At 51.8% G+C, this 18015-nt stretch overlaps 1 long non-coding RNA gene across 1 annotated transcript; it reads right to left on the bottom strand.

The window, feature by feature from the left end:
- Positions 1-801: 801 nt before the first annotated feature.
- Positions 802-17388, bottom strand: LOC115333997. Its single transcript, XR_003921007.1, has 2 exons — positions 17336-17388; positions 802-1003 (listed from the first exon to the last, which is right to left on the bottom strand). It is a non-coding gene; the product is annotated as an uncharacterized LOC115333997 (long non-coding RNA).
- Between the last annotated feature and the right edge of the window lie 627 nt (positions 17389-18015).

Here is an 18015-nt window from a genome sequence, read left to right on the forward strand (position 1 = left end):
ATCATCAAGGTAACACTAACAAGATGAGAACATTTAGTTGTTAAATGTTGGAAAACAGAAAAAAAAGGCCATTCCCTTGTAAAGAACTTGGTAACCGTGTCCTACAAAACCCTTTTAGACTCAGCTCAAGTTACCACACACTTGCATGTTGCTATTAAGATGAAGCCAAAGCAGGATTTTAGAGAGGCTGTTTGGTGGGGGTGGCCCCCCACTATCGCTATGGGAAGATCCAGCTCATGGTCCCCATGCGGTGTGCAGGAGGAGGGCAGAAGCCTCCAGTCTGTGGTTAAGGGAAAACTAAGTGGGATTCGCACATCCTCAGAACACATCCCTGCCCAAGGGGAATCCCTCCCAGCTCAAGGGAGGTCAGGGCAGTGACTCTTCACAGGGGCTGCTCTTGCTCCAACAGCAGCAGCCCTGGACATTCCTCCTTCAGTCACTCAAAGGCAGGTGAATCACAGCCCGTGTGGCTAACAGACTAACCATTACCTCTGCGCCTCTGTTTCCCCATTGCATGACTACAGACAATGACTGAAGCATCTTGTGAGTATTTCCTAATTCAGCAAAATTTCAGCCTGTCACCGATTTGTTTGCTGGAATCAAACCAGAAGACGTTTTTGAGCCAGCTGCCAGGTCCCTGCTTTGATTCTTCTGAACCCAGGGTTTCCAGCTGGAGGGGCCCCCTGTCCAGGGACCTCTGTGTCCATGGGGCCAGAGCAGCATGACAGGCACAACACTGCAGGGACATCTATCCCAGGACCGTAAAGGTCTATGGAAACACAACAGTCAACAAGACATATGTCCTCAGACGGACCTCAAATATTTAATTCCCCACTGTAGTGGAGTTCCCAGCTTTAATAATTATACTTATCCAGTTCAGCAAAGGCCCTTGAAATCTTCTGATGGAAAGTGCATAATTTAAGTGCAAGGTACTTGTATTGTTGTTAGTGGTTAGTGGTTAGATCTGTGCCAGGTCTGCTCTCCTTTAACATCTTCATTTGATCTGAAAGAGGGAGGGTAAAGAGCATGTTAATTAAATTTGCAGAGGATATGAAATGGGAAGGTGCTGCAAATCCTGGTGAGGACAAAGAGCTAAAAGATAATGCACTGGGAAAGAGGGGTCAGGCATAGGAAGGAAATAGCCAAATGAAATTCATTCTGAACAAATGCAAAGTAATCCAGCTGGGGAAATATAATTTAACACCATGGAGACTGGGAGAGAGACATTTGGAAAGCAGTAATACTGAGCAGCCTGAGGGACAGCAAATTACATTGGGATTTGCGATACATTATGGTGGGCTGCAGAACACGAGGCTGTACAAAGACAGCTTTCAGGCTTTTCTGACTAGGCAGAAAGGTAGGTTTTCTGTTTTCCTGCTTGGGGTGCCATTGCATGTTACACTACCTTTGTACGCTGAGCAGCTGGGGGCCAAAAGGTCCCATGATTTCAGTAAAACTAGGGATGTTTGAGTTTGAGGCAGTCCAGTGCCTGTTTGGAGCCACAGCAGAGCATGGTATCCGTGAGAGCACCCAGAGTCCCCAGTGTCCCCTTCCCCACTGCACACCCACGTCCACGGCCCCACACTCGGATCAGGCTACAGAGCTGGGGGAACACCAGGGATAAGCATCTGCTCTGTGCTGGGGACATCTCTTGGTACCCTATACAAGTAGATGGGCTAAGCACTGGGCTTGTATCCAAACCTCCTGAGCACAGAGCAGAAGGCAGCTCCTCAGCCATGTAACAGTGCCCTGGAACCCTGCAGCTACAGCATCAACACCTCCAGCATCACCTGCCAGGGAAGTCTGCCGCAAACACCTCCACGTTACCTGCCACCTCCCTCTCCATCACCTCCTACCCTGTCGCTGTGGCACCTATGTCCCTGGCACTGCCTGCCCCATCATCGCAGCACCACGGCCGCATCATAGTCTTGTCAGTTCTGGGCATATCCTAACTTGGGGACCAGCTGCTCCCGGGACATCACCTGCGATGGGATTATGGCACTGCACTGTCCCCATAGCAGCGTGGCCACCCCGAGGGCTGGTCCTCTGTCCCTCTGGGACATCATCTGCATGGGCCATGCTCCGCATCCTTCTCGAGGGTGTGAACGTCACACACCAAAAGCGGACACTCCTCCTGCTTCCCAGCATCTCATCAGCCCTGCAGGACTCCGCTTGCTCCCATCATGCCCAGGCAGCCATGCAGAGCAGACAGCTCCATTTAAGACGCACAGCAAGTTTCCAAGAAATCATGCTGTCTTCAAAGTGAGGTTGGCATGAATATTTCAGTGCAGCTGCTTGGCCCTGGGTACCACACCAAGTCTCCGGGAACAGTCATTACAAGGGCATCCGTGCACGGGATCGCCAGTCCTACGGCCAACGGTCCTACGGGACAACGGTCCTACGGGGCAACGGCCCTACGGTCCCCCCCATCAGGGGGCCGGTACGCTGTGCTCCGTGTGCCACATGATGCAGGCTTTCCCTTTCCCCTTCCCAGCCCCATACCCCCTCCCTGCCCACGATGGGGTAACGCCAGAGTCCTTGCTCCTGCCCTCCCCTCTGCGCAGCGGGACCCAGGAGCTCCCGCTCCCAGCCTGCACCCAGCCCCAGGGAGATGCCCGGCTCCTGCCTTCGCTCCCCTGCACACGAGAGGGCCCGGGGCCGCGCACGGCCCGTCACTCTTATTCCGTAGACAAGTCCCCTTGCCAAAGTCGCAGCCTGGCAGCTCGGCTGCAGCCCGTCGCCATCCCCATCCCCCTGCCCGCAGCTCCCAGCTCCCATTCATCACCCTTCGCTTCATGCGCTCGGCTCCCGTCCCCCCTTCCCCAGCTCATCACGGCTCGGCTGCCCGTGGCCTTGGGGGGCCGCGCTGCCTGCCAGCTCCTGCCCGCGTTAGGAGAGGCGGCTCGTGAGCGGATCCACGCGTCTGCGGGGACGTGGGGAGCGGACAGAGGGGGCCAGGCAGCAGGACTGGGGGGGGGGAACCAATGCACCGTTCATTAGCCTCACTCTGCCTGTCCTAATTGCCTGTTCAGGCTGAAACAATTGTGTTAGAGGCTGCTCTGCCTAATTATTATTGTTCTTCTAAAAATAATGGGGGAGGGAAAGGAGGGGGGAAGAGAAGAGGGGAAGGGAAGAGGGAAGCGGAGGGAGGGCGGAAGCGGGAGGGCAGGGGAAAGGGGAAGGCGGGAGGAGCAGAGCACAGGAGATACAGCAGCTTGCAGACTAAGTGACTTGTTTAATGACTGTGAGCTCTGAGGTTGGTAGGGAATAAACAGGTCTGAAATTGGTTATCCCCAACCCCTCCTCCCGCCTCCCCCCCTCCTCCGCTCGCTCGCACTGTGTTTATTTCCGAGTGATCAGAGGGAGAATAAAAGCCCATCTAGTGTAATAGAGGGAGAGGATTTAATCTGTGTGCCTGGGACTTCAGTAAACTGCAAACATCGATCCAAGCTGGTGGGGAAAGAAAAGAAATTTACAGACCAATAAAAGTATATTAAAAAACTTCCCCTGCCCTTTCACCTGGGCAGGGGCAATGCTGCGGGGCTGCTGGGGGTTGCAGCTGGGGAAAGAAGCCCTTACATGTGGCATGTACCGACCCAGGGGGCTGCTGGTGTCCTGGGGGGGGGGGCTAGATCTAGGGCCGGGGGGCAGCAAATGGCCCCGGGAGTTCCCCGTGCTTGCCTGGGGGTGCTGTGGGGCCAGGGGGCTGAGAAGCGGAGGGTCTGGCAGCCAGTCTGACACTTAAGGAATTAGCTCTGCATCATTTGGAGTTTTCTGCTCTACTAATTTTCAGCCGGCTCCTCATTTGCGTCTTTTTCTCCCCACGTTTTAAAGGGGCAGCATCCCGGATTCCCAGGACCTCCTGGGACCCGAACAGCAGAGCTTGGCCCTGCTGCTTGCTGTCTCACATCCTCTGTTGGCAAAAAATGGCAGATTTTGCCCTCTTCTCCAGCAACCTCTTGCCTTCCATGGGCTGTGCATCATGCTTCCTTCCCTTGCTGGCATTTGCACAGCACCGGGACCCTCCTGCTGGGCCGCACCTCACCTGCTGCACCATCCCTGCACCCAAAATCTTCCCGGGAGACTTCAGTCTCCAGGCTCGGCAAACAAATCCACCCAGCTCTGACTTTGCCCTTTGGTGTTTGCTTTTGACTAACATTTGAGGTCTTGTCTGTGTTGGCCTGTCGGTTGATGAAAACGAAATTTCAGTCATCTGTTGACTGACGATGCACTTTAGACTTTCATGGGGGGAGAAGGAGGGAATATTTGATCAGAGGTTTGCATTCACCATGCACAGCACACTGTACCAGGGAGAGGGTGAGTTAAAATACTGTCCTGGCCTGGGAGACAGGGAAAGCAGGGTTCATTTACACCTATTACTCAACCTGATGTGAACAGCCTTTATCATTGCGTGGAGCAGTCTGTCTACCTGTGGGGTGGTTCAGAGATAAGAGCATCCCAAATCCTTGCTGCCCATCCCCACAGGACGTCTCTGCTCCCAGGACATGGCTGGTGGGGAGGCATCCAGTCCCCTCCGGTACCAGCTACAGCTGCACATCAGTCCTGGCTTCAACCCCCTGTGCTGGCTCCAGCCCTTATTCTGATTTAATGCTTGCTGAAGTGAAGGGCCCATTCCCAGCTCTGCTGAAGACAATGTCTCAGCCCATTGTGGGGACAGTGGCACGCTCAGGACAGTGCAGATGACAGAGCCCAGGGAGCGGCAGGAGCCTGCCTGGCAGCGGGAAGAGGCTCTAGACAAGGCAGATGGACGCAGAGGCTGTCTGACCTTTACGGTTTTGCCTTTCCACCACGAGAGCATGCCGAGGACACAATGTTCGAACAAGCCCTATCATTTTCCTTCCCTTACCCAACAGAGCCCAACACTGATCATCCCATTAACAGTTACTGGCCAAGCTAACAAAGGAAATCAATAAAATTAAAAAAAAAAAAAAAAGAACCCAAGCAAAAACCCAGTCCTAGACACAGTTGTTATCCCGCATGAGGAGAAATACCAGAAATTCCCCACAGTCAGCTCTGGGCTTTGTAGTGCACTATTGATTCTGCATTGATAGCCACCAGCAACTGCTGCGATGGGCAGGCAGATAAATAATCCCAGCTCAGCCCATCTTCCTGGATATCCCAGGCTCCTCAAAATTGCAGTCTGGGGACCCTGACCATTGCCAAAAAATCCCATCACCAGCACTGAGCCCTTCCGCTAGGGCACTCCTCTGGCTACAAGTGCACGGTTGCACAGGGGCTATCTGAACATCCCACCCCTCAACTGTGCTGGGAGGGCCCCTTCACCCCAGCCCTCATGTCCCCTTTAGAGCCAGACCTTAATGCTGTGCATACCCAAACCTTAACACTGAAGTGTCCCTTTTTGGCTGAGCCCTGAGGGCAGCTGCCTGCTGACCCCCTCCCTCTTGCAGGAGTGCCTGTGGGCTTGCATGGGTGCTGTGTGCTCCCGTTCAGATTTGACCCCACCAGCCCATGTCCTGGGCATCACCCTCACCGTTATGTCATGCCCACTCACACATCCCTTCACCCCCAAAGGCACCTTCCCCTCACGGCACTCCCAACCCCTCCTGCCCCACCACTGGTGCCCCTATGCCTCCGACCCACTCAGGCCTTACCAGCTCCCCAAAGACTCTCCTGCTGTGGCCCAGGAAAGACTCCCTTGCATGCAAAGAGGGGACGTGAGCCGTTCCTCCTCCCACACGGGCAACATGAGCACTTCCCCTCACACCCACACTTATCTCCACATCGAAGAAATGCCTCTCCCGCACAAGCGCCTCTCTCTCCCACGCACACACAACACCTTCCCGTCAGCATCCCCTCCAGTCCTGCTCCCCCTTCCATGCCCGTGAGGTTGCTTTGTAAAAACCCCATGGCCCAGGCAACACAACAGGAACCACTATGAATATTCCCCAGCAAACTTTCCTTGGTGTGAAAGCTGCAGTTCCTGTGGTACTCTCCACGCACAGACTTGTTCTCTTGTGCAGGCTGGACTGCCTGCAGGCTCTAGTGCCGTCCCTGCTGTGCCACCCCTCCACAGGGGAATGTCACCAGGGCAAACATCTGCCCCATAGGAGAGGGAAAGAAAATTCCCCAAAGGGGAGATATAGTGCTCCCTTTCAGTGGAGCAAATGCTCTTTTATTAACCACTTAAGGCATGTTTCCAAGCCATTGTCCTCTCTGTCTGAATGTACTGGTCATAGCCATGGGGCATGCAGATCCCCAGTCCTGCCGGAGCAGCAGGCAGCTGGCTCCAGGTTTGCCCACTGTGTCTGTGTGTGCGGCTGAGGCTGGGGCCACAGCCCTCTCTGGATGGAAGAGCTGCCGGTCCTCCTCCCCTTCCTGACATCTGCTGCGGCAGTGCCCTGTGGAGCTGGACCAGAAATCACCCTCCCTCTGCTGTGTTTGGAGACCCAGGGATGACCGGAGAGATGTCCTCCTGTGCCTCCTTGTCTGGCTGTGGCAGTGTCTGGGTGAAGGGGGGGCCAAATTCTCCCATCAGAGGTGGCTGTGAAGGCAATGCTGTTGGGCGTGTCATTGCTGATGGTACCTGGGGACATACCATGCCTTGCTCCGTCCTCATGTTCCTCCTGAGACACAGCTTCTGGGATCAAGCTCTGTATCTCTGCCTGGGCACAGGTCCCTCCCGGGAGCCGGACATGGGTCGGGGGTGAACACCTTGGGCTCTGCTCTGACTCTCCCATCAGGAGAACTGAGGGGTTCACCCCAGACCAGTGCCCAGCTGGACCTATGACATCTTCAGGGTGGCTGGTGGGGCCAGGCCTGGGGTGAAAGGGGAGAAGCACTGTGGGTGGGTGCATGCCGAGGGTGCAGCGGCTGTGGGAGCATCAGGGAGCGCGGAAACAAGGGGGGCATCATCCCCAGCTGGAAGAATAGACGTTTTCTTGTAAGGAAACTAAATAATAAGAGCTCTGGCCTTCAGCAGAGATGACTAAAGAGGGATGTGATTAGAGTTTTGTAAAGCCATGACTAGCACAGAGAAAGTGATTACTGAGTGATTATTCACGACTTCTCATTATGTACGAACAAAATGAAATTATCCCACAACTCATTTAAGAAAAACAAAAGGAAGTACCTTCTCCTATGGTGCATTATCACATCGAGGAACTCATTGCCATCGGATGCATTCAGAAACCCACAGAGAGCAGCTCTGCCCACAGCTATCAAACATGCTTCTCTGGAATAGCCTTCAGCATGGGAAACCTGGGACAGCTGGGCTGAGATGGCCGGAGGAGGGAGCACCCCAGTTTCTCCCATTCTTACTTAATCACCCACTCCTGGCTGCCGCCTGGCCAGAGAAACCTCTGCTCTGAGTCCTTAGGGCTGTCCCCGTGCTCACTGATGTGATTATCTCTGCACGTGCAGGTCGTGAAGCATGCAACAGAAACCAAACGGAGTGGGACATGGCTAGGAGCAACTCTCAAGATCACAGAAGTGACAGTAATCAAGATGTTATGTGACAAACGCCTGACTGCAACTCAGCAGCTTGTGTGCAGAGGGTCAGCACGGGTGGAAGCAGCTGCTTGGCAGAGGGCAGTGGGCTGACACTCACAGCTACCTCGGGGAGCCGGGGCTGGGGGAACTTCCAGCAGGTGAAAGGAAAAGGACTTCTGAGAGGGAGATGGATGGGTGGACAGAAAGTGTTCCTCTTTCAGGTGCTTGCTCTGGTGACACTCAAATTAATGAAGACCTGGGGCTAGGTAGCTGGAGCAGGCTGGACAACCAGGCACCAAGGAGCAGCAGATTTAAAGGAGGAGCTGTAAGGGGTGCCCAGCCACACCGTCTTGGTGGTCAAAGTTAAGTGACATAGGAGATGAGCATATGTTTAAAAGGAGGGGGTTGAGAAGGCAGCTAGGAGGGAACAAGGAGGAATCTGAGGAGGCAGGAGCAGGTGGAGGCAGAGGTGCCACCATTAGCATCAGCTAAAGGGCTTCTAAAATAGGAGCTGCAGACAAAGATGGTCTCTTAACCCTATGTCCCAACTGTACGTGCTAAGGAATATATGTAGTCTAATTTCCAGGAATATAAGCATCACCCCAGCTTTGCAGTAAGCTGTGGAAACTGTTCTGCAGACTGAGGATGCAACCGCAAGTACGTCTTTGCAGTGTGAAAAATGAGATCTGCGTTTTGCAGGAAAAAAGCAGAATCTTCATGTCCTTCTCCCACCCACGACACTTGTGTTGTGGTGGAATAATCGAGAGATGGACTGACCCAAAAGCATGTGAAAATGGGTCAGAAGACTGCTTTTAGTTTGAAGCCAGCCTGGAGCATGTTGTGGTGCTTTGTGTCCTCCAGGGCAGAAGTGGCAAAGGGATACCTGCAATAAGTATCGATGGCTTTGACAGCAATATCTCCCCCACTTCTTTTTTGAGGGTTTAGTTATGGGCTACAGACAACTGTAATGCTCTGGCTCCAGAAACAGCAGAGGTATTTCTTTGGATTTCTTTAGTTTAATTTAAAGGTTTAGCACATTTAAAATTATTTGCCTTTCCAAGTTCAAAAAAAAACCCAAACAATATTTTTGACATTATGAGCTGCACGGGAAATCTAGTGCTGACCAGTTTCATAAGATTCTTTAGCCCAAGTGATTTTTCCAAGGATTCAATCCAGCTTATTTCACTTAGAATTTGAAGAGACAGTTGGCCTTTAACTGTGTGTTTGAAACCCTTGAATTGATTGATTGATTGATTGATTGATTGGGGTAAATCTTTCAACAAGCTGGGTGCCCTAATTGATTCTCACCTTGCTGGTGTGCAAATTGTCCATTGAAGGAGGCAAGTCCATGACCTTCCAAAGGCCATTTGGGACAGCTCAGCCCACTGGGGGCTCATGAACTGCACAAGACTCTTGACATTTCATCGGAGGGATCCCACATGAGGGTGGTAGGTTCAACGGGCCACAGCAAATAATGAAAAGTAAACATCAACCATCTCTAAGAAATGAGTTCATAAAAGAAGAAACACAGAATGTGTCCTCCAACAGCTGACATCACAGACTTTTAGTTCACTTCAGAAAGTGATGCTTTAGCAAAGTGACATTACAGATATTTAGATGCTTTCACGAAGTGATAGGCTTCCCAGCTCATTTAACTGCCCAGCTTCATGTCCTTAGCAGTATCAGAAAAACTGCTCTGATAGGGTTACAAACTGAAATTTGTGTGTTGTGGACTGGTTTTCATAAATGTAGCTGTGATCACAGAGAGGTTAACCGATTAATTTGTAATAGGAAACGGGTGAGATGGTAGTGCAGGATAGAGGTAGCTGAGGGAGCTGCAGATGCTATGATACTGACAGCAGTCTTATCTGATGTTGTATCGGGTACCTCCCCATCACACTGCAGTCCAGCAGGCACTTCCTTAGATACGCGTGGCTTTGCACAGCTTCTGAGGTACCAGAGGGGCTTTCAAAGGCTAAATCTCCAACAATACTGAGATTATGGAGTACACAAATGAGAAGGACACTTGATATAATAATAGGTCATAGGGAAAGGATATTGTAAAATAAATACGTAGCATCTTCAGGTAAGTGAAGTGTATTCAGCTCAGCAGAAATCCAGGCAATTAACTCACCATGGAGGTGGTGGCTGAGGTGGATCCATTAGCAATTACACATGAGGAGCCATGCAGGACACAGGGTTTCAAGGACCCACAAGGACAAACACCAGTGCTTCACTTGCAGCAGACCCAGTGGTTGAAGACACACACCAGCACATCTTAGTCCAGCTCCCAACAGCGCAGGAATCACTGAAACAATTAATAGACCTTGTGCCTGGCAGCACCCACTGGAGATGATAAACATCGCTCAACGGGAAGACTTCAGCAATCAATATCCAAACTAACCTCATTTGTTTCTTATTTGAAAATAAGCTTACTAGGTGACAGAAAGAATCCGAGTAATGAGTAATAACAAAAGATTGCTTTCATCTTGGAGGAGCCCTTGGTAGACTGGCACAGGAGCAGTGGGGCAGGGCATAGCAGCTCTTTCTGCAGAGGCTCTGCAACAGCCTTAGGGAGCAAAAGGGATGCTACAGCCAGCTAGCACGACAGGGGAATTTCAGGCAGCAGAAGAGAATCTGCCAACCCAAGCTCTGGCCACACACAGTGGCTAATAGCCCTGCTCAGGTAAGGTGTACCCTCACCTAAAAATAGCACAATCAAAGATGTAGCAACTGTGAGGCTGAATGTGTCGTCACTGCAGACCATTACCCACTCCAGGATCTGTGTTCTCCTGGGGATGTTCTCTTGTCACTCAAAACTTGTCCGAGCCCTGCTGCTTAGCTTGCAAAATTTGACAATGGTAGTGTGGATGCACATAAATTTGGCAGGGTATATAGGCTTTAGTGTCCGTGTGTGCTCAAAGGGAATTCATGTTTGAACACAGCTCCTGCAGATGTAGGACAGGGCCCGAGGAAGATTTCTAACACATTTCCCTGCAACACGCTCTCAGTAAGCAAGAGGAGGTTGTGGCACAAACCAAGCTCTTCTAAAACAACAGTGGCATGGCGGCGGGAGCCCCAGCACCAGCCGCAGCTCTGGAAGAACATCCTCAGCAGCGTGCAATGCGTGACAGAAGAGTTTGCTGAGACAGCCACTTAATTATCAGGCAAAGTAATACAGGTGAAATCCTTGCTTCCCTCCATGATGAAGAATCACTTGTGGCATGCAGGGTACCGGCATTCCCAGCTGCTCTGCCCCGGGCTCTCCAAAGAGCAGATACAACAGCTCACAGACGGACTGGCTAGGCTCCAGAAGGCTTGCAGCAGCCCTTTCCCTCACTGACCACCTCCATCCCCATCAGACACTTCAGCATCATGCAGTGGCCTGTATGTTCCCGAGGGGAACAGCCTGCTCCTGCATGGAGTAGCGACACCCCTGAATGTGTCTGAGGCTGTAGGACAGAGGCTGAGAGAGGTTTGCAAGTCTGCTTCCCAGCAATGGGAGTCATCCAGCAACTGTAGGGCCCAAAGGGATAAAAGGCTGTTAGGAAAAACAGAGTGATTGGGATAGCCCCAAAGCCTTTTCCATTTCAGGTGTCTGAAGTTCCATTTCCACCCTGGCATTCCAACATCTCCTAAAAATCTCTTGAGAAGAGACACATGCATGGTTCATAAGAGTTTTTGGGGGATGAGAACTGGGGAGCTCTGCTCCTTCACGTGGCCCATGGCCAACTTCCCCAAGGAGCTGGGGTGCAACTGGTGCTCAGGAGACCAGCCCCTACCTGGGAAGCTCTGGCAGCATATACCTAGCTCAGGGATGCTCCATGGTTCAGTGCTTTTGGAGACATCGCTAACAGTATCGCTGCAATTATCTTGTTGTTGAGGTGTCCCTGAGGAATGGAGAGACTCTCATTACCTGGCGCACTGAGAATTTGGATGGGCAGGGGATGTCAAAGAGGATTTTGAGTACAAGCCCCATGAACAGATACCCATCCATGCAGCCACCTATCCATCCAGCTCCCCACTGCCCCTAACAAAGGCAGCAGTAACAAACCAGTCCGAGCCAATGGAAAGGAGAGGAAAATGCGCTAAGCTCTTGAGGGGTTAACCTGCTCTCAAGCATGGTTCAGTGAAATTGTCAAAAAATCCCTTCTGACAAATTGCCTGAGAAGAGAGAGAAAAATATAAGGAGCTGAGCGCATGGTAATGATTTCTGAAAAGTTCTCCAGCACCAAAACGGCAAAAAACCATTAGCAAAGCAAATTGTATTTTGTGCGCATAATTCACACCAGAACACAGAATCCAGGCAGCCCCGCTTTCTATTATTAACAGGACAGCATGCCAAGTCATCTAGAAAGCTCTCCTCGCGCTGCCGGTGATGCAGGGCTGGGATCGGCTCTGCTCCAGGGAGGGGAGGGCGGCCTCAGCCCCACACCCCGGTGCTCCTCCTCGAAGCCCCGCAATGCATGGGGTGGGAAACGCCGTGGGATTCGCCATGCGCAGCTGGACCATGCTTGCAAATCTCAGCTCCGATGAAAAGCACGTCAGTGTTTGCCTTCCCCAAGCCTCGGTGCCCACTGCGGATACTGCCGCTGGCCTCCCACACGCAGACCAGCTTTCATCACTCCTCTCGTAGGTTTGGGAGTGGCCCTTCAAAGCAGGATGCTCGTAGGACACCGGCTCTACAAATCTCATTTTCCCTCTCTTTTTGATCCCCCACGCTGCTGGGGAGCCCGCGGCTGGCTCTTTGCATGTCCCAAGCCTCGCCGGTGCCTCCCCAGCCAGCCAAGCCTGATGGAGCCACGCTCCACCCTGGCTACTGAAGCTCCTTCTCAAGCACTCTCCGGGTGACTAAGTGCCCTGCTGAGCAGCTACTAGACAGATCGACTCCAGATGCTTACGGACAAACATTACCCGTTGTGCTCAGAGGTCTGACTCTGACACATTCCTGGCATGCCCAACACCCCCAGGAAAAACAATATTCAGACGAGGCCAGTGCATGCTGCTCATGGAGAGCTGGCTTTTAGGACACCAATTAAAAATATTACCTGGGCTTGTGCAAGCCGCTCTGGTGATGCTCTGATCGATGCTGCTTGCTGCACATGTGGATGGATCTGCTTTTGGGTGCAGGGCACAGCAGAGCATCCACATGGCAGCAGTGGCTGTTACATAGAAACCAAGCAGCTCACCCCAGCCGACGGGCAGGGCTGCGATGCAGTCACCAACGCTGCCCTGCCAGGCTTCCCAAGCCATACGGCATGCAAATACTGCTTTTGCAATGAAGCAAAGAGAAACAACTGTGACACCGCAGCTCCCGGTGCTCGTGGCACGACTGTTGGCTTGCAGGAGGCACAGCCCAGTGAAAGCCCCAAGGCTGCAGGTCAGGGCGGGCTCCCGCTCCTCCCAAAGCCCGTCTTTTGGCTGGTTCTGCTACTCCTCTCCCGGGCCTCTTGCCGGCACCCCGACACGTCTGGGCAGTGCTCGGCCATGAGCTGCGGTGTGCAGCAGAGAGGTGCCGTGCCAGCCCTGCAGCACACCAGGACGCTAGCCCAAATGGCGAGGAGGAGCAAGGGCAGCCACCACGGTACCTGGGGCAGCCCTCTTCCCCCTGCCAGCACTCAGTGGTCCAGATGTGCACAGATGTTGGGGATACTCGGGGACTCACGGTGCAGTGGAGGGTCCCAGTGAGAAATGATGATGTGGGAACTGCACCTGACACCTCCCCGGGTCATGGACTGCACGAACCTCAGCCATCCCTGTTCCCACTGAGGCTGGGAACAGCTTTAATGCAGAGGAGCCAGGCTGGATTTTGGTCAGGGAAAAGCTCTGTAATTCATTACCTGTGCCCCAGGACAGGCAGGATTGTAATAAACACCTTCTTTGAGTCTTGTAGATAGAAGTTACATGAAAATTACCTACTTTAAAAGAAGATTAGCATTTCAAAGTCAAACATTAGGAGACAGTGGAGCACAATGACTGCACAAACTGGCAGGATTGCGCTTTGCCTCCTTATATACTGTGATGCTTTTCATCTTACTGTTTCGTGTTGTTCCCAACTGGGTGGGCCACAGGGTTGGGTACAGGACCTCCCAAACCACTCTCCAGGCTTCCACTGTTGGATGGAGAAGAAGAAATGACTAACAGCAGGTCGTCGTGCTTCTTATTATTTGGCCTCAAAAGAACAGTGGAGCAAGCTCCTTCAGCAGGTTAGGCAGCAGCAGAGGTTGAGCCAAGGTTGTATTCCTGGGTCTGGGTGATTAAAAAAGCGTTCCTCTGCCCTACTGTAAATCTGTGCAGCGCTCACGTCCCAAGCAGTCCTTGCAGTCTTGGCGCTCTGATCTCTAAAGCACTTGTCAGCAGCAGAAGCGGTGCAGAGGAAAAAAATGGCAGCGATCAGGGACATGAAATGGCCTTTGCGGGGAAGAAGCTGAGCAAATGAGATCTGTCTAAAAATGAGGTGGAAGATGATTTGGGAATGGGTTTTACCTGTTAAGTATTGAGGAAGAACTAGGAACATCAAATGAAATGATGGAGCAGTAGGACTAATGCATGCAGAAACCTTTTCCACAGCCCACAGAATACCACTGACGTGTGGCATTGGGGATTACAGGACTTTGTGGTCCTGCACAGGTGAGCCCAGAAAGTGGTTACGTAAATTAACAGCACACAGATCCATTGGGAATTGAAAACAAAGAAACAGATGCAATCTCTGGCTTGGGAAGCCTTTAAACAGAAGCTTGCTTGTCACTGCTGAAGGGTATAATCAGGGAAGCCATAACTGTTGGCTTACCCTGTTGACAAACCCTTCCTCAGCACTTTCCAGTACCAGCCTATGTCAAAGTCAAAAGACAGGATGAACCCTTGTGCATATTCAGTGCAGCTATTATCACATTCCCAGGAGCGGGCCTCCTAATGAGAGATGGAGGTGTAGATAGGATAGTGCTCTAACCCTAACTTATTTAGGGTGCAGTATCTTAGATAGCAGAAAACAATGTTAGTAATATCTTTGATCAACACAGCTAGAAGCTTAGAAAAAAAAACAAGACTTAAAGGGACTTCTTGGCTCTAGTCCTGTTAATGGGGAAGAAGATGACCAGCAAACACTGGTGGAGATAAGACCCAGAAATGCAAAATTAAACCATCTTAAGGAAGCCAGTTTGTCTGCAGACTATCAATAGATGTATGTTTGCCTTCTTTAGTGTTAAATAGTTTGTGCTAATAATACCACCTTGCCTCATACAGATTAAGGCAATCTTACAGTAGTAATTAAAGAGGAAATGGTCCCAACAGCACAACGGCATTCGTAATGCACCAAACCTCATTTTGTGCGGAGATGCCATTTGCAGGTGACCCAAACTTCCTTTGCAACCGAGTGTCTAAACTGAGGCAAGGAAACTGAGAGTTATCTCTTGACAGGCTAATTACTTCTTGTTTTTCAAGATAATATTCTGAGTGTTTGAATATGGCTATTTTTCCTGCTCGTCTACTGCAGCTATGAAGATTGTGTTACTGTCATATATGAGTTCTTATCTCTTATCTGTATTCTTTTATCTTTGCCACTTATTTAAATGTGTTTAAGGTTCTGAGCGGAGTCTTGTCTCTGCTCCAGAGAACCTGGTTCCTCTGCACAACTCCTGTGAACACTCTTGGCTCCAGGCCTGTGGCAGGGTCTCAGCAGCCTCTCCAAGGCGCCATGTCTCTGGCATGCACCTGGGATGTGCTCCAAGACCTTCAGCAACTTACTTACTTTCTTTATAAAACAGGCAATAGTCTCAATCCTTTCCTCCGGGACCCTTCCTCACCCATTTGCTCTCCGGGCTCTGGCAAGTTGAGTTTTGCACCAAGGCAGGCACTTAGGACTCCTGGACCCGGGCATGATGCTTGAGCACTGGTGGTCCTGGTGGCTGGGAAATGAGTATTTTGAGGGGCAATGGGGCTCAGCTCAAAGCATTTGCGGGGCCACGGTGCCAGAGTAGTGTTTGCAATAGCAGGAGAGTGAAATTCAGTGCTGCACGCAGGCAGGCAGGGGTCAATGGGGAGCTGGCATGGGGGGAAGGAGGGGGCAAATCCCCCTGCAGCCCCTCAGGCAGGCTGGAGATCAAAAGCTGGGTCCAACTCCACTCTCTGCCCAGTCGCACATCATCCATCTCCCATCTCAGTCCACATCAGCGCGCAAAGCCTCTGGTTGCAAACAACGCCTTTAGTCTTTGCAATTTGTCTGTCCCTGCTCCCTTCTTCTGAGGACGGGGATAGGTGCTGCCCAGGGGTCTGAAGAGGAGGTACAAGCCAATAGTGCTGTGGGGCTAAGCCCCCTGTCCCATCAGGACGTGCACAAGCCATGCACAGTGACAGGCTTTCACTCCCCCGAGGAGAGAGCCAGGACACGTCTCCTGCAGCCCAGCTCTCTGGGGGGGCTCCCCTGGCACGGGAGGCTGGCTCCCCACGTCAAGTCGGATTTCTCCGTGGGGAGCCAGCAGGCAGTTATTATTGCAGGGGATCATTACCCACAGTGTAACACTAACACAGAAACCGTGCCTCGGCAGGCAGGTTTCCCAGTGCTCTCTGCTGCCTGCGCTCTGGCAGAGCTGGGGGCTGGAGATCACACAGGGAACAGATTTGAGGACACTTTGGGTTAGAAACAGGATGTTTTTTCCTCCTTCAAATTAAAAAAATATCCTGTGCATCCATCTAGTCAGCCAAGGGAGGCATTTTACAGCCGCCATAACAGATTTGGAGCTAGGAACCAGAAGATAAAATAATTTACTAATTGGAAGTGGCACCAAACATTTTGCCTCTTGCCCCTTCTGTGATCTCGGTGGCAAGTGTCTGGCAGCTCGCCAGGAGATGGAGCAAAGGGATAGCCGAGACCAGAGAGGTGGCTGGGGTGCGACTCCAAGAGACCCACCCTATTGTTTTCCCAGCACCCTGTCACCTTTAATTAATACGAGAGATGCCCATCAAAGGCAGAGCTGGGTGCAAGGCTGAGGAGGAGTGACAGGGCTAGTGCAGAGGAATTTCACACAACAGTCCAGGCATTTTCTAGCTCACTGAGTCATTTTCCCTTTTTTTTTTTTCAGATGGCTTTGCACTTGGCAGACCTCAGCAGCCTGGCACATGGGGAGAGTGCGGCTTTCTCCACAGCCAGAAGAAGCCAAAAGTCTTCATTCACTCATTTACTCATTCATTCGCTCCACAACATACATTTATTTCCTAGGGCCGGCACTCTGCAGCAAAGGATGCTATGACATGTGCTCAGCCAGGGCAAGCAGAGAAGGAGCAGCCATCCGGCACCAGCAGTTGTGGTCACAACAGCTGGTGGCACAGCTACCGAGTCCCCCGCACCGAAGTGGCCTCTCAAGCCAGCCTGGCAAGTGCTGGGCACCTGGGGAGCGAGATCTTTAGCTGGGACTGCCTTTCTGCATCTGTACAACATCTGGCAGGGCAGCACCATAGCACTGTCCCCACTGCAATGACGTGCATCCCCACAGAGGTGGCTGCCCAGCGTCTGTCACCCTCTCCTGCTGCTCAGCAGGTATGCAGATCCCAACGTTGCTCTGTAAGTCCAGGGACTACCTAGAAAAGCTGGCTGCACCCCATTCTCAAAGACCTTTCGGGGTATCTACTCCAAACGAGGAGCCCTGCAACTCAGCCGTGCACTCCCCTGCGGGATGCTCACCAGCTCAGGGAAGGGCAGGCAACAGCAGGACAAGGATGAGCAGGAGATGAAGGAAATGGTGGATGGAGCAAGGGGAGGTTTTTGCCAGTAGAGATGCAGCTGGAAAGCCTGATGGGGCATGCCGTGGGACCCTGTCCTCTGCCTCCCATGAGGGACACCCCAGCCCCTGGTCCAAACACCTCCCATTACCTGCAGAAGCCAAGGCTGGGGTGCTTGGGCACATCTTGGAGACACAGAGCAGGAGCACAGCCCAGGTCTGGATCTCAGAAGCATTTTCCAGTCCCTGTTTAGACACAGGAAAGAGACTAACTAGGTTTGTGGCTCCATGACATTTCTAGTGAAGCAAAATGGGCAGAGACTTAACCTTCCCAAGGAAGCAATGAGAAATCCTTGCAGAAGGCTCACCCACAGTGTGGCCCAACCTGGCATTTGTCTGGTTTGCAACAGCATCATATTGCATTAATCAAAATTCAGTCCGTCATCTGCTCTGACTCCCACGCCTTTCTGCCCAGCTAGTGTTCCCTGAGACATGCTGCTCTCAGATGGATAAATACTTGTCTTAAGTTGCCATCTAGGGGAGCAGAAAAAGTCAGTTGCTTTGAGGTAGGTTATGAAACGGAGTACACCGAAAGCCTTGAGGTGCTTTACATTTAGAGGGAAACTGCTACCACATAAACAGTGACAAAGAATGAAAATTAAGTTACTTAAAATGCCTAAAATATAGCACAGCAGCATAATTACAAACACATGCTTTTGTTTGGAAAGTCTGAGAAAGCACAGGGAAACATATGCTTTATGAACTCTTACAGAGTTTGTGTGATGGTGAGAGGAGGATGCTCTGTGCAGGGTTTTCCCCAGGAGAGGACTAG

This window comes from Aquila chrysaetos, chromosome 22 (assembly GCF_900496995.4).
Source record: "Aquila chrysaetos chrysaetos chromosome 22, bAquChr1.4, whole genome shotgun sequence".
Taxonomy (NCBI): domain Eukaryota; kingdom Metazoa; phylum Chordata; class Aves; order Accipitriformes; family Accipitridae; genus Aquila; species Aquila chrysaetos.